Source organism: Tachyglossus aculeatus, chromosome 17 (genome assembly GCF_015852505.1).
Source record: "Tachyglossus aculeatus isolate mTacAcu1 chromosome 17, mTacAcu1.pri, whole genome shotgun sequence".
Taxonomy (NCBI): domain Eukaryota; kingdom Metazoa; phylum Chordata; class Mammalia; order Monotremata; family Tachyglossidae; genus Tachyglossus; species Tachyglossus aculeatus.
In genome coordinates this window covers 33305494-33331711 of record NC_052082.1, presented here as the reverse complement: position 1 = coordinate 33331711, position 26218 = coordinate 33305494, and positions in this window count along the sequence as shown.

Below are 26218 nucleotides of genomic sequence, written 5' to 3'. Positions count from 1 at the left end.
CTGCTTCCATCCACCTGGTTTTGTATCAGATATTTTGTTTCTAGCAGACCTTACCCCTGCCTGGTGCTGATAGGAAACCCGACATTTTTGAACCTCCTCTTTATTTTTATTTTCCGCCCTCTGCTTCCCTCTGTCACAGTACCTGCTGTGGAGCTGCAGGGTGTATGCCCAAATTCTTCCAGACCAAGGAGAGCAGCACAGAGATCCTGGAGAGCCATGGGTGGGTTCAGCAGTGTTCCAGAGAAACTCCAGGGTCATGCAAAATCAGTGTACTTCTGCAAGATAGTGCCCATCATGTAATAGTAATAATGGTATTTGTAAAGTGCTTACTATATGTCAAGCACTGTTCTAAGCCCTGGGGTAGATACAAGATAATCGGGTTGGACACAGTTCCTGTCCAGCGTGGGGCTCACAGTCTTAATCCCCATTTTACAGATGAGAGAACTGAGGCACAGAGAAGTAAAGTGACTTGCCTAAGGTTGCACAGCATACAAGTGGCAGAGTCGGGATTAGAACCCATGTCTTTCCAACTCAGAGGCCCATGTTCTATCTGCTAGGTCATGATGCTAGGTGACCTTGGGCAAGTCACTTTACTTCTCTGTGCCTAAATTGCCTCATATGTAAACTGGGGATTAAGATCATGAGTCCCATGTGGGAAAGGAATGGTATCCAACCCGATTTGCTTGTATTTACCCTAGTGCTTAGTACAGTTCTGGCACATAATAATAATAATAATAATAATAATAATAATAATAATGGCATTTATTAAGTGCTTACTATGTGCAAAGCACTGTTCTAAGTGCTGGGTACATAGTTAGGACTTAACAAATAACATTATTCTTATTATTGGACAGATGGATCTGATTGTGCCTGGAGAACTAAAGATAATAACAATGGTATTAATTATTCCTGGGGTAATTACAAGGTAATCAGATCAGGCGCAGTCCCTGTTCCACAAAGACCTCACAGTTAAGAGAGTAGTAGAACAGACACTATATCCCCATTTTACAAATGAGGAAACTGAGGCACAGAATAGTTAAATGACTCACCCAAGGTCACACAGCAGGCAAATGATGGAACCTGGTGCTCTTTCCATTAAGCCACACTCCTGATTGTGGTAGTGTAGAAATTCCAGGTATTGTCATGAAAGTTAATGGCCCCCTCCACCATTTCCATTAATACTGAGTTTTAACTAGGTTCTGTTCAAAATGAGTTTGGCCTTGTTTGCTCTGTAAAATCATTTCTATTTTATTATTTTCCCTAGGATGTATACAATGACACCTATTGAATAGAGAAGTTGTATTAACTTCCTGGTTATGTAATTCAGTTATGCCGTTAATAGGCATTCTGCTTTTAAGGCTAAGTGGAACCTGATGATCCATTTTATGATCTTGCTCAGAAGCCAGTGTTGGACCACTGAAGACACTGGCTTCCTTCTACATCATAAGGAAATCATTGACCTAACCGTTATTAATGATACTTGGAAAAAGATCTTGGAAATCTCAGACAGTAATGAGAACTTCAGATAACTCTCTCCCTGAAAAGTATGTGTGTGTATGTGTGTGTGTGTTTGCTTTTGCTCATGTGTTTGTGTACACATATGTATGTGCATATACCCATCAGCTGATGAAACGTGTTTCTATCTGTGAGCTTAGTGTTCATTTAGAATCTTGAACTCAAAGATAAAATAAACAGTTTAGCCCTTGACCGCCGCTTTTCTTAAATCACTTGCAGTTTTGGTGGTTCTAAGCATTGACATATAGGGGTCGATCGTAATTAAGAAAAAAAATCAAGATAATTTTCATAGACATTTGTTTAGATTTGAAGTATTAGTGGTCAAAAAAATTTATAAATGGAAGGTATGTTCTACTGTCGATGGTTTTGTTTTCCTATCTTTTAAGTGACGGGTAATTTACACAAGAGTGCAATGTTGCCTTAGTTTTTCCTTTAACCATAAGGCAGTGATAAAAGGCAAGAGAGATATGAATGCAGGCACTTCAGCCTCCAGAGCTGATAAATGATAGTTTTAGAGGAAACCAGTACCTTTCACTGTGGAAAACAGTCTCCACCTTTTTTCTGAGAACCCGTGATAGGTCCCAGAGGAGCAGCGTGACCTCCTGGAAAGAACCTGGGCCTGGGAATCAGAGGACCTGGGTTCTAATCCCAGCTCTGCCAGTTGCCTCCTGTGTGACCCTGGGGAAATCACTAAGCCTCTCTGTCCCTCAGTTTCCTCACATGTAAAACGGGAACTCAATACCCGTTTTAAGAGAAATGGGACACGGACTGTGTCCAACCTGATCATCTTGCATCTACTCCAGCCGTTACAGAGTGGTTGGCTCATAGTAAGCACTTAAAAAAAAATACCGCAACTATTATTGTTATATGTTGAAACCTCACTGGCCTCGAGTAAACTATAAATACGGTGAATGGTAAGGGCTTTCTACTATTATGTTTAAACGTATTATAAAACAATAAATCAATTCAAGCAACTGGCTATATATAGCTTCCTAATAGCTGAAGGAAATTTTCAGCTTTAGAGTTAACGTTAGCCAGTGACACATGCAGCCAAAGGGGAATGCAACAACAGGGTGATAAATTTGAGTGTGACCACCGACAACCCCCCCCGCCGTGAGCCCCCGAGTCCTCGGCCTCCCACCCCTGGGAGTATCGAGTGGTGGAAAGCTTCATGTCATTACGGGAACGGTGCCTGTGATATTCATTTCTATCTCCTCCTCTGGACCGTAAGTTTGTTGTGGGCAGGGAATGTGTCTGTTTACTGTTGCTTTGGATTCTCCCAAACACTTAGTATGGTGCTCTGCACAAATTAAGCTCTCAGTAAATATGCCAGGCTGATTGACTGACTCTGGTAGTCACTGTGGCAGGAACCGCTGGGTTCTGAGCCATGAGAAGAACCAAATTCTGCTCTTCTCACCCCTGTACCCTACAGTTTGTTTTTTATTTTCCTTATTTGTCTTTGTCTATCCTATTATTTTAATATTCTTCTTGTTTCATCTCTCCTAATTCGTCTTTGTAAGCTCCTTGTGTACAGGGAATGTGTACCAAGTGCTTAGTACCGAGCTCTGCACGCAGTAAGTGTTCAATAAATCCGATTGATTGATTTAGCCAGTTTCCTTTACCCATTTTATTTTTAGATAATGAAGCCAGAGAGGGCCAGAGACTGTTTCTAATTCACACTTGTGCATACATTCCCAGCACTTAATACAGTGCTTTGCACACAGACACTGCACGATAAATAATATTACTAATACTATTGAAAGGGTGGACTATGTTAAATGCCTACTACAATAATGATAATAATGATCGTATTTATTAAGCTCTTAATATGTGCCAAGCACTGTTCTAAGCGCTGGGGTAGATAGAAGGTATCAGGTTGTCCCACATGGGGCTCACAGTCTTAATCCCCATTTTACAGATGAGGTTAACTGAGGCACAGAGAAGTTAAGTGACTTGCCCAAAGTCCCACAGCTGACAAGTGGCAGAGCCGGATTTAGAACCCATGACCTCTGACTCCCAAGCCTGAGCTCTTTCCACTAAGCTATGCTGCTTTCTATGTGCCAAGTAATGTACTAAGCACTGAGGTAGATACAAGATAATCAGAGAAGACACATCTAAGAAGAAGAGAAAATAGGTACTGAACTCCCATTTTACAGATAAGGAAACCGAGGGACAGAGAAGCTAAGTGACTTTCCTGTGAGGTCATTCAGCAGGCAATTAATAATGATGGCATTTGTTAAGCACTTACTATGTGCCAAGCATTATTCTAAGCGTTGGGGTAGATAGAAGGTAATCAGGTTGTCCCACATGGGCCTCACAGTCTCAATTCGCATTTTACAGATGAGGTAACTGAGGCACAGAGAAGTTAAGTGACTTGCCCCAAGTCACACAGCTGATAAGTGGTGGAGCCAGGATTAGAACCCAGGTCTCTGAATGCCCACGCCTGTGTTCTTTTCACTTGGGAACGCTATCTCTAGCTCATGAAATTTAAAACTAGTGTTTCACTATGTGAAAGCTACCTTTCCACTGAGGCCTAATGGAAAGACCACAGGCCTGGGAATCAGAGGACCTGTGTTCTAACCCTAGCTCCACCATTTGTCTGCAGTGTGACATTGGACAAGTCACTTAAATCCCCTGTGCCTCAGTTTCCTCATCTGTAAAATGCAGATTGCGTCCAACCTGATTATTTTGTATGTACTCCAGTGCTCAGTATAGTTCTTGGCACATGGTAAGCTCTTAACAAATACCATAATCATTTAAAGAGGATGTTATTAAGGGTGAAATTTCATTGTTGATTTCAGCTGATGAAGTTTAAGCGTGACTGGCAATCCCTTCCAAAACATCTGAGTCTAAAAATTGCCCGCTGTTCTGTTAACTTTGCCGCCTACTCTTCCAGGGTCAGTCCGTGAAGTGAGTGCTAATAATTCAGAAGCTCCCGGAACGGAATAATGTCCACTGTGGAGGAAAGGCAGAGGAGAAACAAAATAAATAAAATCCTATTTTATCTTTTGCATGGAGGATGCTTTGTAAGACTATGTCTTGGGTTGCTAAGCATTTGGTATTTACAGGCTGTTTTAGTGGTTTGGAGTCTGGAGACCTTAGCAAATCAAATAATTAGGCCGACCTTTCATAGCAGCTCTTCAAACTGGCACACAATGGCTAAGTGTCCTAGATGGAGTAAGTGCTTTGTGCTCACCTTCTGGGACCCTAAGGAAGCCCTGTTAGCTGCCTCAAAATTAATTTAGTCATAGTAGTGGATTTTTGGCCACTACTATAATGCTATGGACAACCCTGGGATCAGTCACAAAAGAATCCAGAATTCTGCCCTATGGATAGAGCACTGACCTAAGAGTCAGAAGGACCTGGGTTCTAATCCCAGCTCCGTCACTTGTCTATTGTGTGACCTTGGGCAAGTATCTGGGCCTCAGTTACCTCATCTGTAAAATGGGGATTAATACTGTGATCCCGGTGTGGGACGTGGACTCTGTCTAACATGATTAGCTTGTATCTACCCCAGTGTTTAGTACAGTGCCTGGCACCTATTAAGTGCTTACCAAATACCATTAAGAAAAGTATGCTTCTCAACCACTGAGTAAACAGCGAGTTTGTTGTCTGTTGGTGTCATGAACACAAATGGGATGAGATAGAGAAAGAGAGACAGAGAATGAGCTAGAAAGATGGAGAGAGAAGTAACATGGCCTAGTGTATTCTGTCCAACTTCATTAGCTTGTATCTTCCCCAGTGTTTATTGCATTGACTGGTACACAGTAGGAACTTAACAAATACCATTTAAAAAAAGACAAGAAAAAAAAGAAATAAATAAAAAGAGAGAATTCTTGTTACGTGATTGCGGGGTAGAAAGGATTTGGTCTTCAGAGGCTAACTTTAAACCAGAACAGGAAATGACACTTCGCAATAACTCATTTTGTTTAATACTGGCTGTGCACTTCATCAGGACCCTGTCACTGGCTTCAGAAAGAGGGTTTCCTGTTCTTATATAGTATATTTTGCTAGAAATAAAGCTGGGGAAACAGGAACTGAAGTTCACTCACCAAAGATTTTCTCTGGCTCTGGAAAACCCTTGTGCTATCAGGAATCATTTTTATGTTTTTCCAAGACTATGACAAATAAAATTATAACTATTTTTCTGCTTAAAATCTATGTCAGCGCATTTCAGTTATCAGAAAGTCAAAAGACAAGTCACTGGCCCTAACGTTTTCCGCCTGTCCTTCCCAACTTGGATGGGTAGCAGATTTTATGGGGAACTGGGAGAAGGAGGAGAGCAAGAATCATCTTTATGTACCTTCCCTGTCTCCTCCAGGAGACTGTAAGCTATTTTTGGGTAGGGATCATGTCCACCAGCTACGTTGTAGTGTACCTTCCAACTGCTTAGTTCAGCATTCGGTATACAATAAGAGATCAATAAAGCCCTTTAATTGATTGACTGATTACGGGGCTTCGGAAAGAACTTAAAGCTCTTTAGACGAAATGCAGGGGGAAGCAGTGTAAGCCGCTGAGGATATTGAAAATTCATATTTTTCTCCTTTCCAGGGAGGGGACCATGCTCATTTCCTCTTGAGCAGTCTAGTGGAGAGACCCTGGGCCTCTCAATGCAGAAAGTCAATGCAAAAAGGAATGAGGGAAGAAGGATTAGTCAGAGGAATCTTCTTGAAGGAGATGTGGTTTTAAGAAGGTTTTGAAGGTGGAGAGAGTGACAGTCTGTCAGACTTGAAGAGGGAGGGAGTTCCAAGCCAGAGGCAGGATGTGGGCCAGGGGTCAGCTGAGAGACAGACGAAATCGAGGTATGGTGAGTAGGTTGGCGATAGAAGAGCAAATTGTGCGGGCTGGGTTTTAGTAGGAAATCAGGGTGGTGAGGCAGGAGGAAGCCTTAGAAAGTGCTTAGAAAGCCTGTGGTAAGGAATATCTGGTTGATGTGGAGGTGGATGGGCAACCACTGGAATTCGTGAGGACTGGGGAAACCTAGACTAATTTTTTTTTAGAAAAATGATCCAGGCAGCAGAGTGAAGTATGGACTGAAAGCTAGTTGTGGGTGGGGGATGTGTCTGTTTATTGTTGTATTGTACTCTCCCAAGCACTTAGTTCAGTACTCTGCACAGAGTAAGCACTCAATAAATACGACTGAATGAATGAGAGACAGGAGGCAGGGAGGTCAGAAAGAAGGCTGATGCAGTACTTAAGGTGGGATAGGATAAGTGCTTGGAATAACATGGTAGCAGTTTGAATGGAGAGGAAAAGGTGGATTTTAGTAGTGTTGTGAAGATAGAACTAACAGGATTTGGTGACGTTGAATATGTAGGTTGAATGAGAAAGATGAGTAAAGGATAATACCAAGGTCATGATCTTGTGAGACAGGAGGATGTTGGTCCTGTCTTCAGTGATTCATTCTATCGTATTTATTGAGCACTTACTGTGTGCAGAGCACTATACTAAGCACTTGGAAAGTACAATTCAGCAATAAAGAGAGACAATCCCTGCCCACACTGGACTTAGAGTCTAGAGAAAGTCAAGTGAGGACAGGGTTTGGATGGGAAGATGAAGAATTCTGGTTTGGAAGTGTTAAGTTTGAGGTGATGGTGGGACATCCAAGTGCATCCAAGAACTACAGGGAACTCCCGCCCTACTGACCAAAGGGGTATGAGATACGAAGAGCAAGGTCTTCAAAAAGCTCATACCAGAGCGGCAGGAATTTCTATACAATAACAATGACAATAACAACAAAGATAAACACTTGAATTGAAAACTATTCAAGAAGACATGACAATTATACTGCCAACTTGTACTTCCCAAGCGCTTAGTACAGTGTTCTGCATACAGTAAGTGCTCAATAAATACGACTGAATGAATGAATGAATTAGCTATCAGTGCAGTAGAAGTCTCTATATTCTACCCCATAATCGTTTGTCAGGCCAACAATGAGACTAACCTAATACTTTATATAATTATACACATATTTTAATCAAATTCTTCCTGGGCAGCACTAGGCACTTTTTCTAGAATATATATATTCTATGTATATGTGTATATACATAGAATATATATATTCTATGTATATGTGTATACATATATGTATATATATATATATATGTGTGTATATACATATATGTAGCCATATATGCATATATAGCTATATATATATACACTAAAGGAGAGTGATAGGAAGCCATGATCTGAGATCTACAATTTCATTTATTTATATTGATGCTATTGATGCCTGTTTACTTGTTTAGATGCCTGTCTCCTCCCCCTTCTAGACTGTGAGCCCATTGTGGTCAGGAGTTGTCTCTGTTTGTTACTGAATTGTACTTTCCAAGCGCTTAGACAGTGCTCTGCACACAGTAAGTGCTCAAGAAATACGATTGAATTAATGAATGAATTTGGGCATGAGCTCCTGGGAGAGGAAATGCTTTAGAAAGCTTTGAGGGAAGGGACATGATTTGGAAGAAAAGAGGGGTAAGGGTGTTCCGTGAAGAGATATAGGCATGATCTATGAGTCAGAGAAGGGAGAGCAGCCATTGAGGAAGTTTGAGGAAGTTAGCTTTGCTGAAGCACATAGTGTGAGCCAGCTATAGCCAGAGAAGAGAGTGCAAAGTTGCGATGAAAACAGCTGATGGGAGTCTTGAACCCAGTCATCAGGAATTTCTATTTGATGTGGAGGGAAATAGATATTTTCAAGGAAGGGTTTTGAGTGAAGAAGTGAGGCATTCTGAAGGATAGATGATCTAGACAGCAGAGTTGGGCAGGGAGAAGGAAAAAGAATCTCTTGCAATAGTCCAGCAAGGAGCTGATGAGCATGGTCCAGTGGATAGTGCACAGGTTAGAAGATCATGGGTTCTAATCTCAGCTCGCCACTTGTCTGCTGCACGGCCTTGGGCAAGTCCCTTCACTTCTGTATGCCTCAGTTTCCTCATCTGTAAAATGGGGATTAAAACTGTGAGCATCATGTGGGACAGGGATGGTGTCCAACACGATTTGCTTGTATCCACCCCAGTGCTTAGTACAGTGCCTGGCACTAGTAAGCGCTTAACAAATACCGCAATTATTATTATTATTGGTGACCATAAGACTAGAGAGGCAGGACCACTTGGGTCAGTCTCGCCCCTTGTGCCCACCAATTTCACTCTCGGGAAACTGTTAACAACTCTCCCTAAAGCTCTTTAAAAATGGACAAAGAAGGCCTCGTCCCAGCTTATACAAGAATGAAACTTCTTTCTAAAATACTGTTCTATAAACAAGGACCACTTAGGAAATCGGCCGAAAAAGAGGTGTCAGCCTCAATCAACTGGTTATGTTAAGAAAAGATAAAAATATTTTTTGAACCACTGACAAGTTTTTTTTAAGCCCAAGAATAAAAATGTGTGCTATATTTGGCCGCTTGGCATTCATGCAGACACAAGGCAGAAAGGGAAACAGTGCTATAATTAATACATGAAAGAAATAAATAACATTCTCTTGCCTTAAATTTTCCACCCATAGAAACTCTGACTCTTGCTTCCCTGTTGTTGAATTGATGGACTCACTGCCACAGTGAGCTAAATTAACACCAAAATAGACCAAGTGTTTTGAAACAAGAAACGGAACACTCCGATTATTCTTCTTCCTGCCTGGCTGTTCTTGTACTAGGTGGGAAAGACCTGGTTTATTCAGCAGAACAGACAGAAGTCAGTTGAAGTCCTGGGTCTTCCCTTTTGGGACATAGTGTCTACCAAATCAGTCCATCAATCAGTCGCATTTATTAAGTGCTTACTGTGTACAGAACAATGTACTGAGCGCTTGGGAGAGTACCGTATAACAGAGTTGGTAGATATGTTCCCTGCCCACAATAAGCTTACAGTCTAGAGGGGGAGACAGACATTAATATAAAAATAAATAAATTATCGATGTGTATATAAGGTCTTTGGGGCTGAAGAAGGGGTGAATCTAGGAGTGAATCAAGCACTTAGTACAGTGTTCTGCAAACAGTAAGTGCTCATTAAAAACAACTGTTTGAAGGGAGCAAATCCAAGTTCAAGGGAAATGCAGAAAGGAGTGGGAGAAGAGGAAATGAGGGCCTAGTCAGGGCAGGCCTCTTGGAGGAGATGTGCCTTCGATAAGGCTTTGAAGGTGGGGAGAGCAATCGTCTGTCAGATAAGATGGAGGTGGGCATTCCAGGCCAGAGGCAGGATAATAATAATAATAATAGCATTTATTAAGCGCTTACTATGTGCAAAGCACGTGGGTGAAAGGTTGGCAGAGAGATAGATGAGGGTCCAGGTACAATGAGAAGGTCAGCACAAGAGGAGCAAAGTATGGAGCCTGAGTTGCAGCCATAGCGTGGCTCAGTGGAAAGAGCCTGGGCTTTGGAGTCAGAGGTCAGGGGTTCAAATCCTGGCTTCACCAATTGTCAGCTGTGTGATTTTGGGCAAGTCACTTAACTTCTCTATGCCTCAGTTACCTCGTCTGTAAAATGGGGATGAAGACTGTGAGCCCCCCGTGGGCCAACCTGATCACCTTGTAACCTCCCCAGCGCTTAGAACAGTGCTTTGCACGTAGTAAGTGCTTTATAAATGCCATCATTATTAGTAGTAGTAGTAGAAGAAGCAGAGAAGCAGCATGGCATAGCAGGTAGAGCACGGGATTGGGAGTCAGAAGGTCATGGGAGCTAATTTCAGCTCTGCCACTTGTCTGCTGTGTGACTTCAGGTATTTGCTAAGAGCTTACTATGTGCCAGGCATTGTACTAAGTACTGAAGTAGATGCAGGGTAAACAGGTTGGACACAGTCCATGTCCCACATGGGGCTCAGAATGTTAATCCCCATTTTGCAGATGAGTTAACTGGGCCACAGAGAAGTGAAGTGACTTGCCCAAGGTCACACAGCAGACAAGTGGAGGAGCTGGGATTAGAATTCATGAACTTCTAACTCCCAGGCTCGTGCTCTATCTACTATGTCAAGCTGCTTTCATGGGGAAAATTTTCATGAATGTTGGGGATTTGTTTTTCTGAGTAATGCCTTCCAAAGTCATGACCATCCACATGAGAACATAATGGAAGCCAATCCCCATCTAAATGGAGCTTCTGTGTTCATGGGTGTTGCCTTACCTTCCTGTTTGCTGTACTGGACAGAAGTCTGTTTCCCTCCTTCCCCCAATTACCCCCAGTGGGCAGGGAATATGTCCGCTTATTTTTATATTGTACTCTCCCAAGTGCTTAGTACAGTGTTCTGCACACAGTAAGTGCTCAATAAATATGATTGAATGAATGAATGAAGTCCTTGGAACTCTAAGTTTATGGCAATTTTTTCCCGAGGGTGGTTTTGGCTGAAGTGTTGAGGAAAACCTGAAAAGTACCTCAATCCTTGCATCAGTCAATCGATGGTATTTATTGAGCATGTCCTGTGTGCAGAACACTGTACAAAGCACTTGGGAGAGAACAGTACCACAGAGTTGGTAGACACATTCTTTGCCTGCAACAAGCTTACTGTCTGCTTGCTTCCTCTAAGTAATGTGGAACGCTACAGATGTTACTGACTTGAGAAGTTTAAACCTTAGAGACTCATAGTAGAATGAATGATTTGGATATTTTATGTGTTTAATGGATGCTGGTAGTAATGTAATGATAACATGGTGAACCCAGATAGTAAGAGCGAAGTCCTATTCTTTTTTTAATCAAGCATAGCAGGCCTTCCAAGAGAACTTTAAAGGGGAGCCTTTGCCTGTTTCTACTAAGCAGCCCTCGTTGCTCTGCTTTAGCTATTTATTTGTTTCGTTGCCTGCTGCCTTTCTTCCAAAGAACTCAAGATCCAGGACAAAGAGCTTCTAGCTGGCCACGTTGAGTATCAGCAGAGCTGAAAGCCAGGGAAGTCAGACAGGGAATGGGAGTGGAGGGAATGGAAAGGGGCAAACGAGGGAAAAGAGGAGAAAGGAAGCGTAGAGATCAGCAAATTCAAGCCTGAGTCCCATAGCACTTAGCTCAAAATCCCTGGAAGTTTCTTGCCTCTCTGTCCCTTGGAGCCAAGGATCAGATTGACTAAAGGCCCAGAATGAACCTTCTCTCCAACTTCACTTGATGGAAAATTGGCCAATTATTATCACGGGGGTAATTCATTTATTACAATATAATTGGCTCAGACATGAGAAGCTTCTGATGTGTAGATAGTTACTTAGCAAATGCATGTTTGATGTCTGCCATCCTCAGGAAGTATCCACATAATTGCTCACTTTGCTTGCAAAATTGCTAAATTGCCTCTTTCCTTTTCCTGAAGGCCTGCAATCATTCTGTAAATCCTGCAGCTTTGGGAGACAAAAGGAACTGTATCACAGGATCCTAGAAATTAGGCCTGGAAAAGACTCATTAGGTCCTTTGGCTTCTCCCACCTCAGAGCAGGGTGGGTACCTAGGCTTAGGTTCCAACAGTTAGCCCTGCCTAGTTAGAGCAAAAGCCACAAGAGAATGTTTGATTTTTCATTTTTCAAGCCCCTTTCGTGATCCAGCCCACGGTTGGAGAATTGATTTTCCAACATCCATTTTAACTCTCCCTCTTCCTAATTCACAAACTACATTTTCCGTTCTTTAATAAGTGCTATGAGGCCTGAGAAAAGTTTTCCAGTTTCTTCTGGTCATTTATCTTCCCCTCAGATTTACTTGGTTTAGTTTTGCGACAAACAGCCAGTACTGGTTGACCCAGTTGTGATTTCCTGGTTAATTATCTGACTTTTGACTGAATTTCCTGGGTAATATAGAAAGAAGCATGCTTTCCTTTCATTATTCAGACAACTGCCCACACCTCCACTTTATTTTGTGCCGTGGATGCCTGGTTTCAGTCTGCCTTTTCGGTATGGGAGCTACTAGGCTCGATTCCTATTTTATCCTGATCCTTGGCCAAAAATGTGAGATGAACCAGAGCCGATCTTCTTCAGGATTTACAAAAAGCTTGTCAACATTTATTTCACTGTTTTTCCTTTTCCATGGACAGTTGAACAGATTATGCCTTGGGAATGGAGTTGAAGGGCAATAGCTCGGAAAGGGGGAGCAGGAAGGAGATAAGATAGGGGTGCTCAGTAATATTAGCCTGATGATGAAACGTGAGAGTGTTTTTGTGGCATTCCAAACCTCTTTGAATTCTCATAGTAAACTGTTTCATAAATAGTACTTCCTAGTAAGCATCCAGATGTCCTGGAGAATGGCGCAAATTTCATATGATATGGATGGGTGGGGAAGTGGGGTGGATGTGGGGAAAGGAAGGCAGAGGAAGGGGCAATAAATATCATAAAGAATGAGGGGAACTGTGAGGATGTTCACCCAACCCTCAGCCTCTCAGCGCTTACATTCATATCCATAATTTTTTTATTTGTAGTAATAATTTGTCTCTAGACTGAAAGGTCCTTGTGGGTAGGGAACACACCTCCCAACTTTGTTGAATTGTCATTTTCCACATGCTTAGTACAGTGCTCTGCACATGGTAAGCATTTACTATGGCATTTTTAAGCACTTACTATGCTCCAAACACTGTATTAAGTGCAGGGGTAGATACAAACTAATCAGGTTGGACACAGTCCACAAGGAAAGAGCATGGGCTTGGGAGTCAGAGGTCATGCGTTCAAATCCCGGCTTCGCCAATTGTCAGCTGTGTGACTTCGGGCAAGGTACTTAACTTCTCTGTGCCTCAGTTACCTCATCTGTAAAATGGGGATGAAGACTGTGAGCCCCACGTGGGACAACCTAATCACCTTGTAACCTCCCCAGCGCTTAGAACAGTGCTTCGCACGTAGTAAGTGCTTAATAAATGCCATTATTTTATTATTATTATTATTATTAATTATTATTATTACACATAGTAAGCGCTTAACAAATGCCATCATTATTATTATTGCACATGGGGCTCACACTCTTAATCCTTATTTTATGGATGAGGTAACTGAGGCATAGATAAGTGCAGTGACGTGCTCAAGGCCACCCAGCAGACAGGTGATGGAGTGGGATTAGGACATGTCCCTGGTCCATGCTCTATCCACTAAGCCATGATGCGTCTTAATAAATATCATTGATTTATTGATTAAGTTAGTCTCCTAGCAAAGAAGCTATGCTTACCTAACACAATTGTGCTGGGTGGCATATTGAGGAGAATGGGAGATAGCAGGGTACTCAAAGAGCTGCTTGAATGGTGGTCAAAAATTGGAAAACCCGAGGCAAGGAGGCCAGGATAGATATTTTAAGGATACAGTAAAATAATGCCACAGATGGTGCTGCCTCTCAGCTGAAAAGTGGGAGTCAATCGCCACTAATATATCAGCATGAGATATTGCAATCAAGAGAGGAGGGGCAGCATGGCCTAGCTGATAGAGCACAGGCCTGGGATGCAGAAAGATCTGGGTTTTAATCCCCGCTCCATCACTTGTGTGCTGTGTGACCTGGGGCAAGTCATTTCACTTCTCTGGGCCTCAGTTACCTCATTTGTAAAATGGGGATTGAGACTGTGAGCCCCATGTGGGACAGGGACAGTGTCCAACCTGATTTGTTTGTATCCACCCTAGCGCTTAATACAGTGCCTGGCACACAGTAAGCGCTTAACAAATACCACAGTTGTTATTATTCCCTGTGTTAGCCCTTGGAGGGAACCCTTCAGGTGAATGCCAACCCTGGGTATTTAAGCAGACTTATATGAACAGGTGATATTGAAGACTTGGTAGTAAAATAGATAACCTCGGGGACTGGCCAAAACTTGAATCCTCTCTTTCAACCCTCAAGTAGAATATCTAGTAACTTCAAAAGCAGTTCCACTCTCATAGAGGAGAAACAAAGACGCTCCACCCCTTAGGCTGCTTTGGGAAGTCGGCTGAGACAGCCAGAAAACAGGATTTTCTGTTACATATTTACCCCATTAGGAAGATGATGAAGGCTGAAGGCCTAAAACCTAACGCAGTCTCATCAAACGTTTTGAGAACATTGGTGTTTGGTCATACCGCAGCTCTTGTTTATCTTCTAAATGATCCTATAGGTAGTAGGAATCCTGAGTTGTTGAGTTAAGGTGTTAAGTACAAAAAAAGCACTCTTGAAATTCTTGAAATAGTTTAAATGTTCCTGGATACTTGAAATGAAATGGGCTTTAGATAAAGACTAGAGGACCCAACCTGAACCTTGGAAATATGTGTGGTCTATGTACCAGATTCGGCTACTTGAATTCATTCATTCATTCAATCGAATTTATTGAGCGCTTACTGTGTGCAGAGCACATAGGCTTGTTTCAGTTGCTGATGACGTGGTTAAGTTAGAGGTCTTGAAAACTCTGGTTTTGGCTCCTAAGAGTCTACTTCTCACTTGTACAAGCTACAAAATTTGGCATTAGTCTACTTAATTTTTATCCATGCCTTGTTCATTTCATGTAATAATAATAATAATAATGTTGGTATTTGTTAAGCGCTTACTATGTGCAAAGCACTGTTCTAAGCGCTGGGGTAGATACAAGGTAATCAGGTTGTCCCACGTGGGGCTCACAGTCTTCATCCCCATTTTACAGATGAGGGAACTGAGGCCCAGAGAAGTTAATTGACTTGCCCAAAGTCACACAGCTGACAAGTGGCGGAGCCGGGATTTGAACCCACGACCTCTTGACTTCAAAGCCCGTGCTCTTTCCACTGAGCCACGCTGCTTCTCATGTGTTTGTTCTATTGCAGTTATTAAGCACTAACTGAGCACTTGGGAGAGGACATTACAGCAATAAACTAGATGGACTGCTCTAACCTCTTTCTTGTGAACAAGTGCTTAGTACAGTGCTCTGCACACAGTTAGCGCTCAATAAATACGATTGATGATGATGAAGTGACTGTGAGCCCCCTTTGGGACAGGGACTATGTCTACCTTCATGATCTTGTAGATACTCTCATGCTCAGTACAGTCCTTGGTGCATAGTATGCATATAACAATTGCCTTGATTATTATTATCTGAAATTTTTCCAGGTTTAAGGCAAATCTAGTCATTTTATGGAATGAAATTGACTTTTCAAAATGAGATGTTTCCCCTATGGAATTTATTTTAATGTCTGCCTTCCCCTCTAAACTGTTAGTCAGGGAACGTATCTACCAACTTTGTTGAATCATACTCCCCCAAGAGCTTAGTGCAGTGTTTGACCCACATTAAGCACTCAATAAATAGTATTGATTGATTGATAGGTCTGATTCATCTGTAAAATGGGGATCTAATCCCTGTTCTCCCTCTTATTTCGGTTGTGAGCCCTAGTGGATCTCGTATCTCTTATCTACCACTGCACCTAGAACAGTGCCTGACACATAGTGAGCACTTACCAAATACCATTATTATTATTATTATTGGCCACTCATCCATTCAAAGAGGCCATTGCCTCCCCACTGCAGCAATGAAAAGAGAAGCAGTGTAGCCTAATGGATAGAGCACGGGCCTGGGAATCAGAAGAAGCTGGATTCTTATCCCGGCTCTGCCATTTGTTTGCTGTGTGACCTCAGGCGAGTCACTTCACTTCTCTATCCCTCAGTTGCCTCACCTGTAAAATGGGGATTAAGACTGTGAGTCCCAACTGGGACATGAATGGTGTCCAACCTGATTAGCTTGCATCTACCTCAGCACTTAATACAGTTCTTCACGCACAAATACGATAAAAAGAAAGAGAGATAATTGCCTTCTTGGGAAAATTCCATTTGAACATTATGGAATATGGACCCTTCTCAACTCCTTTATAACCAGTTGTGGAAAGACATTTCTATCCTGTTCACTTGGAAAGGTAGAAGAGGTGGGTGGGGGAAATGGAGTAAAATGAATAGATAGGAGTTGCTTTGCAAAAGTAAATGTTTTGCCTAATGACCTCATCTGTAATCTGGGTATGACTTGCCAAAAGTTATCTGGTAATAATAATAATAATTGTAGTATTTGTTAAGTGCTTACTAAGTACCAGGCACCGTTCTAAGCACTGGGGTGCATACGAGATAATGGGGTTTGACACAGTCCCTGTTCCACCTAGGGCTCACACCCTTAATCCCCATTTTACAGATGAGGGAACTGAGTCACGGAGAAGTTAAGTGACTTGCCCAAGGTCACACAGCGACAAGAGGTGGAAACAGGATTAGAACCCAGGTCCTTGTGACTCCCGGGCCCGTACTCTCTCCACTAGGCCACACTTCTCCTCCGGAACAACCAAGAGATCGTGTTGAGAAACAATACACTGTTGAACCCGAGAAGGCACGGCTCTTAGAAGAATAAAATGAAAGGGTTGAAAGAAACACCTTCAAACAGGACCCGTCTCTTTAGAAACTCCCTGCTTGCAATCAGCCTTAGAAGGTATAATGCAATCCCCTAAAAGCCTACTGAAGTAATGGATCTGCTCAGAAGATAATTTTCTTTGACCTACAAAAGCTGCAGTTGGACTGTTTTAAAATAACAAATGTCTCTTTCCTGCTGCTTAAACATGAATAGCAACTTCAGTAGTGAGATATTTTGTCGGCACTACACCTTGATCAGAGGCCTAGTTATTGCTAATACTAATAATTTTGCCATTTGGTAAGCACTTACAGTGTTCCAGTTGCTGGGGTTGATACATAATAATTGTATCAGAGTCCTTATCTCATACAGGGCTTTTTTTCAATGGTGTTTTTCAAGTATGTGTCAAACACTGTTCTGAGCACTGGGGTACGTACAAATTAATTAGATCAGATGAATCGTGATGCAATGAATTGACCCTCGATTGGCCCCAGTTGGAGCATTTCTTTAGGTGGGATTCAGTATCCTGCCCCTCCCTCCAGAGTCCATTGACTTCCACCCACCTTCCTCTGAAGACAGGTTCCAGTTTTGAGCTGAAGAATTCAATGGCAGGAACCAAGGCAGATAAAGGTTGGAGTCTAAAAGTAAAAATAATTGGACATAAAGGGGTTTGATTCCATAACCATATAGGAATCCAATGTGTGAAGCCTGGAGTATCCCGTAAGAAACAGGACAAATGGTTACCTTTCCCAGTGAATCAGGGGGATTTATTGAGAGATTCCTAGGTGCTGAACACTGTAAATAGCACTTAGCTATTATCCCCTCCCCTTCCCTTTTTCTCTTACCCACACCAACTCTTCCACTCAATACCAGAACTGCTGAATAACCAATCAATCAAAATGATATTTATTCATTCATTCATTCAATCATATTTACTGAGTGTTTACTGTGTGCAGAGCACTGTACTAAGCGCTTGCGAAGTACAAGTTGGCAACGTATAGAGATGGTCCCTGCCCAATAACAGGTTATTGAGTGCTTCCCATGTGCAGAGGACTGTAGTTAGCACTTGGGAGAGTACAGTACAACAGAGTTGATAGATACGTTCCCTGCATTCCCTACAGTCTAGAGGGAGGTTACAGTCTAGACTAGGCAAGAAACATTCCACCCTCTTACGATGCTTTCGAATTTTTAGCCACCTTTGCTCTATCACAGTTCCTACGGTACTGGTCTCAGAGGCAACTGAATAATCAGCTTACTGTCTGAGCCAGCCCTGGCTTCATATAATATCCTTTGTGGGCAGGGAATGTGTCTGTTATATTGCTATATTTCACTCTCCCAAGTGCTGAGTACAGTGCCCTGCACACAGTAAGTGCTCAATAAATACAATTAATTGATTTATTTATCTCAAAGAGCCTTCTAACCATTTTTCAGGCAAGGTAAAGCAGCAGTATGGCCCGGTGGAAATAGCCCGAGTCTGGGCATCAGAGCAACTGGGTTCTAATCCCAGCTCCGCCAGTTGCCTGCTGAGTGACCTTGGGTAAGTCACTTAACTTTGAGGGCTGCAGTTTCCTCTACTGCAAAATCAGATTCAATATCTATTCTTCCTCCTACTTGGACTGTGAGCCCCATGTGGGACAGGGACTGTAATCGGCCTAATTCAATTCTATCTGCCCCAGTGGGTAGAACAGTACTTGACACACAGTAAGTGTTTAACAAATACCATTAAAGAACGGAAGGATGAATAAATATGCAATGAAATAGTACATTGATGTGCTCAAATTCTATGTATTCGAATGTCCTATGGGGTGCTGTGAGTTCATAAACACTGAGGTAATGGCTAGGATGATATTCCCTGGGCAGTTGAAAATTAACTCCTGGAAGAGGTGGATTTTATGATGACTTTGAAGATGGGAAGAGTGATGGTCTGGCAGATTTGAAAGGGGAGGGAGTTTCAGGCAGGGGAAAGGGTGTGAGCAGGGGGTGGGGGAAGCACAAACTACTCACTACAGCCATTGAAGTGACTGACCACACTTTTCCACAATGTTTTCTGTCAGGAGGAGTGAGAGTTTCCAGGATTTCTTCATACATGAGTTCTCCCATGGCATTACAAGGCTCTGCTGCCTACTTAAACCACTGGACCAGTAGAAAGTATTCCTTTGAAGTAGAGCTTGGACAAAGAGATAAGTAATCTTAACTGTTGTCTATGTTGATAGCCAGCAAGACCATCCTGCCATTTTAATTAACTGAGCCTCCCTTCCATCTGGGATATTGCAAACTTGAAAGCCAACTCAATCCCATTCAATCAATGTGCAGTCTTATTTTTTCTTTTTTTTCCTATCTCCCCCTTCGCTCTTTCTCTGCTCCTTTTTCTCAGTTTTCTCTCAAACTGTCTTTGTCTCTTATTATTTTCTACCCCTTTAGCTTCTCTCTTGCGGCACTCTTTCCTTCTCTCTCTCTCTGACCACATTTCCGGGAGATAATTACAATTTTTGTAATTTGTGTTGCCCCATGCCATGTAGGGAATGTGTCTGTTTATTCATGAATTGTATGCTCCCAAGTGCTTGGTACAGTGTTGTGCACACAATAAGTGCTCAATAAATTCTTTCATTCATTCGATTGCCTTTATTGAGCGTTTACAGTGTGCAAAGCATTGTACTAAGTGCTTGGAATGTACAATTCAGCATTAAAGAGAGACAGTACCTGACCTCACTGGGCTCACAGTCTAGAAGGGGGGCGACAGACATCAAAACAAGTAAACAGGCATCAATAGCATCAAAATAAATTAATAGATACAGATATGTACACATCAAAATGAGTAAACAGTTATTAATATCAATGAATAGAATTACAGATATGTGCATGAATACACAAGTGCTGTGGGGAGGGGAAGTGGAAAAGAGCAAAGGGAGCAAGTCAGGGTGATGGGGAGGGGAGGAGGAACTGAGGAATAGGGGGGTTTAGTCTGGGAAGGCCCCTTGGAGGAGGTGAGCCATCAGAAGGGCTTTGAAGGGGGGAAGTGTGATTGTTTGGTGGATTTGAGGAGGGAGGGCATTCCAGGCCAGAGGTATGACGTTGGCCAGGGTCGACAGCGGGACAGGCGAGAACGAGGCACAGTGATACGATTGAATGGATGAATGAATCTGTCTAAATTTGAATAGTATGTATGGTCAACAGGGAACAGAGGTAGAGATAAGCATTCACATTCCTCCTTATCCGACAGTTGAAAGTGGGAATGACAAGACAAGGTCACTAACTTTAAATCACTCCCTTTGAAAACCTGGATTGTGAACAGGACTTTCTTGGCTGGGTAGGGTGACAGTGAAGAGAGAGAACAGTTAGGAGAAAGCAAAAGACACAGGGAAAGCATCTGTTCCAGTACAGGGCTGAACTTGAAATGAGTCTGACTTAGAATTTTAGAGCCAGACTTCATGTTTCTGATAGTTCCTGATATCTCCCTGGTCTCCGAGCCGTTACCACAGATTAATGCTGGCTGTACTTGCTGAGCATGGGCAGTAACCACAGACAAGATGATAGCCTTGGTCTGTGTGCTTTACTTGAATGTATCAGATAATATGGAAGTGATAGAAGAAGCAGAGGACCATTGTGGCCTAGTGGAAAGAGCATGGGCCAGGACTTCAGAGGACCTGAGTTATAATTACATATCTATTACATTCTATTACATATCTATTCTATTTATTTTATTTTGTTAGTATGTTTGGTTTTCTTCTCTGTCTCCCCCTTTTAGACTGTGAGCCCACTGTTGGGTAGGGACTGTCTCTATATGTTGCCAACTTGTACTTCCCAAGAGCTTAGTACAGTGCTCTGCACACAGTAAGTGCTCAATAAATATGATTGATTGATTGATAATACCGGCTCTGCCACTTATCTGTTGCGTGACCTTGGGAAAGTCACTTAACTGCTCTGTACCTCAGTTTCCTCAGCTGTCAAGTGGGGATTAAGTCCTCCTCCCTCCATACAGACTGTGGGCCCCACCTGGGACAGAGACTGTGTCCAACCTGATTCTCTTGTAGCTACCACAGTGCTTAGAATATTGCTTGGCACATAGTAAATGCTTAACAAGCACCATGATTATTATTAAACAAATAGGTCAGATGGAAAATACTGTCTCAATGAGTGAGCGAAGGGACCTGTTCCAACAGAGCTCTTCCCTGAAATAATCGTGGTATTTGTTAAACGCTTACTATGTGTCAAACATGGTAGTAAGCTCTGCGGTAAATATAGGATAATCAAGTCCCACATGGGGCTCTTAGTCTAAGGAGGAGGAAGTACTGATATTGAATCTCCAATTTGCAGATGAAGAAATTAAGGGATTTGCCCAAGGTTATACAGCAGACAAATGGCAGAGTCAGGATTAGAACTCAGGTCCTCTGATATAGTGGCCCAAGCTCTTTCCACTAAGCCATGCCACTTCTCTTACTAGATCTTACCAGGATGACCTGGCCTTTCTGAACTTGAGAAGCAGTGTGGCTTAGTGGATAGATCATGGAGGTTGGGAATCGCAGGTACCTGGATTCTAATCCTGGCTCTGCCACTTGTTGGTCGTGTGACCTTGGACACCTCACTTCACTTCTCTGTGCCTCAGTTACCTCCTCTGTCAAATGGGGATTAAGATTGTGAGCGCCATGTAGGACAGGGACTGTGTTCAACCTTGGATCTACCCCAGTGCTTAGTACGGTGCCTGGCAGATAGAAAGCATTTGACAAATACCACAGTTAATAATGTTATCACTAACTTCTGAAACATCATCATCATAATCCACATCATAATATGTGGATAATAGAGTGGTTGGTTCTGCCCGTGCCCGGCCTAGTCAACTTCCTGGCCACTCTTCCTCTGCACAACAGAATGGTAGTTTTTCAGATATATCTCCAGTTCAACCTGCAAACAAGGCCCTACTGAGAGCTCACCTCCTCCAGGAGGCCTTCCCAGACAGAGTCCACTCCTTCCTCTCCCTGTCCTCCCCCTCCCCATCCCCCCGACTCACCTCCTTCTCCTCCCCACAGCACCTGTATATATATATATATGTTTGTACGTATTTATTACTCTATTTATTTTATTTGTACATATTTATTCTATTTATTTTATTTTGTTAATATGTTTTGTTTTATTCTCTGTCTCCCCCTTCTAGACTGTGAGCCCACTGTTGGGTAGGGACCGTCTCTATATGTTGCCAACTTGTACTTCTCAAGCGCTTAGTACAGTGCTCTGCACACAGTAAGTGCTCAATAAATACGATTGAATGAATCATCATCAATGGTACTTATTGAGTGCTTGGTGTGTGCAGAGCACTGTACTGAGCAGTTGGGAGAGTACAATACAAAAGAGTTGCCGACACTTTCCCTGACCAAAATGAGAAGTCATGTTACCTAGTGGATAGAGCATGGGCCTGGGAATCAGAAGGACCTGCGTTCTAATTCTGCTTCTGATAGCTAGTCTGCTTTGTGACCTTGGGTAAATCACTTCACTTCTCCGGGACTCAGTTACCTCCTCTGTCCAACGGGGATTAAGACTGTGAGCTCCACGTGGGATACGGACTGTGTTCAACCTGATTAGCTTGTATCCTTACCCCAGAATAGAGTGCCTGGAACATAGCGAGTGTTAAACAAATGCCATAAAAACAAAACCAAACCAAAAAATGAGAATGAATAATAATATTTGTGGTATTTGTTAAGCACTATGAGCTAAGCACTGGGGTAGATGCAAGGTAATTGGGTTGGACACAGTCCCTGTCCCACACAGGGCTCACGGTCTTCATCCCCATTTTCCAGATGAGGTAACCGAGGCCCAGAGAAGTGAAGTGACTTGCTCAAGGTCACACAACAGACAAGTGGCAGAGGCAAGATTAGAACCCAGGTCCTTCTGACTCTCAGGTCTGTGAGCTATCCACTAAGTCGCACTGCTTCTGTTCCTCCCTCCCAAGCTACGTGTGGTTGGGCCAGAGACATCTTGGGAGCCACATCCCTTGGCCCGACTGCCGAGTCTGGCCCAATATCGCAGATGCTAATGCACCTACGAGGTCGACAGTCTAGACTGCAGCGTTTCCCTGTCCCCAGGCTGGCCTCTCTTCTCTATCAAGAAGCAGTGTGGATTAGTGGAAAGAGCACGGGCTTGGGATGTGGGTTCTAATAATGATAGCATTTATTAAGCGCTTACTATGTGCAAAGCACTGTTCTAAGCACTGGGGAAGTTACAAGGTGATCAGGTTGTCCCACGGGGGTCTCACAGTCTTAATCCCCATTTTACAGATGAGGTAACTGAGGCACAGAGAAGTTAAGTCACTTGCCCAAAGTCACACAGCTGACAATTGGCGGAGCTGGGATTTGAACCCATGATTTCTGACTCCAAAGCCCGTGCTCTTTCCACTGAGCCACGCTGCTTCTAATCCCGGCACTGCCACTTGTCTGCTGTGTGACCTTGAGTAAGCCTCTTAACTTCTCTGTGCTTCAGTTACCTCATCTGGAAAATGGGGATTCATTCATTCATTCATTCAATCATATTTATTGAGTGCTTACTGTGTGCAGAGCACTATACTAAGTGCTTGGGAAGTACAAGTTGGCAACGTATAGAGACGGTCCCTACCCAACAGCAGGCTCACAGTCTAGAAGGGGGAGACAGACAACAAAACAAAACATATTAACAAAATAAAATAAATAGAATGAATATGTACAAATAAAATAAATAAATAAAGAGTAATAAATATGTACAAACATATATACATATATACAGGTGCTGTGGGGAGGGGGGGGAGGTAAGGCAGGGGGATGGGGAGGGGGAGGAGGGGGATTAAGACTGTGAGCCCCACCTGAGACAACCTACTCTATTTATTTATTTATTTTACTTGTACATATCTATTCGATTTATTTTATTTTGCTAGTATGTTTGGTTTTGTTCTCTGTCTCCCCCTTTTAGACTGTGAGCCCACTGTTGGGTAGGGACTGTCTCTATATGTTGCCAACTTGTACTTCCCAAGCGCTTAGTCCAGTGCTCTGCACACAGTAAGCGCTCAATAAATACAATTGATGATGTTGATGATGACGTATCTACCCCAGCGCTTTGAACAGCGCTCGGCACATAGGAAGTGTTTAACACATACCATATTCATTATTATTATTATTATTATTATTATTATTGCTATTATCGACAGCCTCCAGGAGTCAAAGGCAACAGAATGGAGAGGTTGGGGAATGTTGAGGGTTACCCACCCTCTGGGTGGAAAGGGTTTTTTTATGGCATTTATTAAGCGCTTACTATGTGCAAAGCACTATTCTAAGGGCTGGGCACTAAAAATTGAACTCATTGTGGGCAGGGAGCATGCCTACCAACTCCGTAATACCAAACTCTCCCCAGCACTGATTACAGTGCTCTGCAAACAGCAAGCACTTAAGTGCCATTGATTGATTGATTAACTGGGGAAACTCCAAGGCCAAGTGGGAGACTTGTGCAGACTTTTCTCCCTCCTGGATACTGTCAGCTCCTTTAGGGCAGGGATCTTGGAAAGGGAGTGTATCTGTTTACTGTTAAATTGTAGTCTCCTAAGCATTTAGTACACTGCTCTGCACACAACATTCAATAAATACAATTGAATGAATAAATCATGTCTTCTGACTCTATTGTACTCTACTTTTCAGCATTACTATGTGTCAGACACTGTTCTAAGCTATGGGATAGACACAAGATAACCAGATTGAACTGTCTCTGTCTGGGGTTTTCATTTTACTGAAGCACAGGGAAGTTAAAGTGAATGGCAGAGCTTAATAATAATAATAACAATAATAATAATAACATTTATTAAGTGCTTACTATGTGCAAAGCACTGTTCTAAGCGCTGGGGAGGTTACAAGGTGATCAGGTTGTCCCATGTGGGGCTCACAATTTTAATCTCCATTTTACAGATGAGGGAATTTAGGCCCCGACAAGTTAAGTGACTTGCCCAGAGTCACCCAGCTGATAAGTGGCAGAGCCGGGATTCAAACCCATGACCTTAATAATAATAATAATAATAATAATAATAATAGCATTTATTAAGTGCTTACTGTGTGCAAAACACTGTTCTAAGCACTGGGGAGGTTACAAGGTGATCAGGTTGTCCCACGGGGGGCTCAGTCTTAATCCCCATTGTACTGATGAAGGAACTGAGGCCCAGAGAAGTTAAGTGACTTGCCCAAAGTCACACAGCTGATAAGTGGCAGAGCCGGGATACCGTGCTCTGCCAACAGTAAGCGCTCAGTAAATACAATTGATTGATCAAATTATTCAGAAAAAAATCTCTTCTGCACGAATGTCACCAACCGCTTCACAGCTCTTCTGTTCTAAATCCCCCGAAGAGTAACAATCCATCAATCAATCAGTGGTACTTATTGAGCACTTACTGTTTGCAGAGGACTGAACTAAGCACTTGGGAGAGTACAGTTCAACAGAGTTGGTACAGTACCACAGAGACTATGAATATACTATGCCCCTGTGCCACCCAAGTCAGAAATCAGCAAAGTACCAAGAGGCAAGCAGAATCAAGAACAATTCTACATCCTGCCCCATCAGTCAACTGCATTTTTCAATCAGTGGCATTTATTGAATTTATTGCGTGCAGAGCACTGTACTAAGCAATCGGAAGAGTACAATACAACACTGCAACAGACACATTCCCTGCTCAACAATCAATCAGATTTGTTGAGCACTTACTGTGCACGGAGCACTATACAAAGCTCTTGGGAGAGTACAAGGTAATAATACAACAGACATATTCCCTTCCTGACAATCAATCATATTTTTTGAGTGCTGACTATAGAGCACTGTACTAAGCGCTTGGGAGAGTACAATATAATAGTAAAACAGAGTTGGTAGACACAGTCCCTGCCTACAACAAGCTTAGAGTCTAGAGGACCAGGCACACACATTATCTCTCTCTCTCCCTCTCTTTCTATGTCTCTGCCTCTCTGTCTCTCTGTCTCCCTTTCACTCTTTCTCTCCATCTTTCCCTTCCTCTTTCTTTCTCTTTCAATCTTCCCTTTCCTTTTCTTGTTTTTTTCTCTGCATTTATTTATCATTCGCGTGTAAATCTAAACATTCTTACTACTTTTATAGCCCACTGGTCCAAAAGGAGAGTCTGAAGGGAATGACTACTAATATCTGAGCGAGGAGGTAGAGGTTAGAAACGGCTCTCAAGCTTCCTGTTCCTGCGGTCCACAGCAAGAGTTTACTGCAGTCAGACAATGTATTGTCACGCAGATTACACTGATTAGCTCTAAGTCAGTTAGGTAATAGGAGACTTTTCAATGGTCTCCTCGGAATCTGTCAGGTTGGCTGTTCAAACACTGGTTATGGGATCTCCTCCAGCATTCCTTAATGTAATCCAGACATGTAACTGCAGGTTCTAAGCAGAGAAGGGGCTACTTACTGTCACTTAGGAAGATTTTCAGGTTTAAGCTGAAACCTTCTCCAGCAAACCCCAGAGAGGTTGGGGGT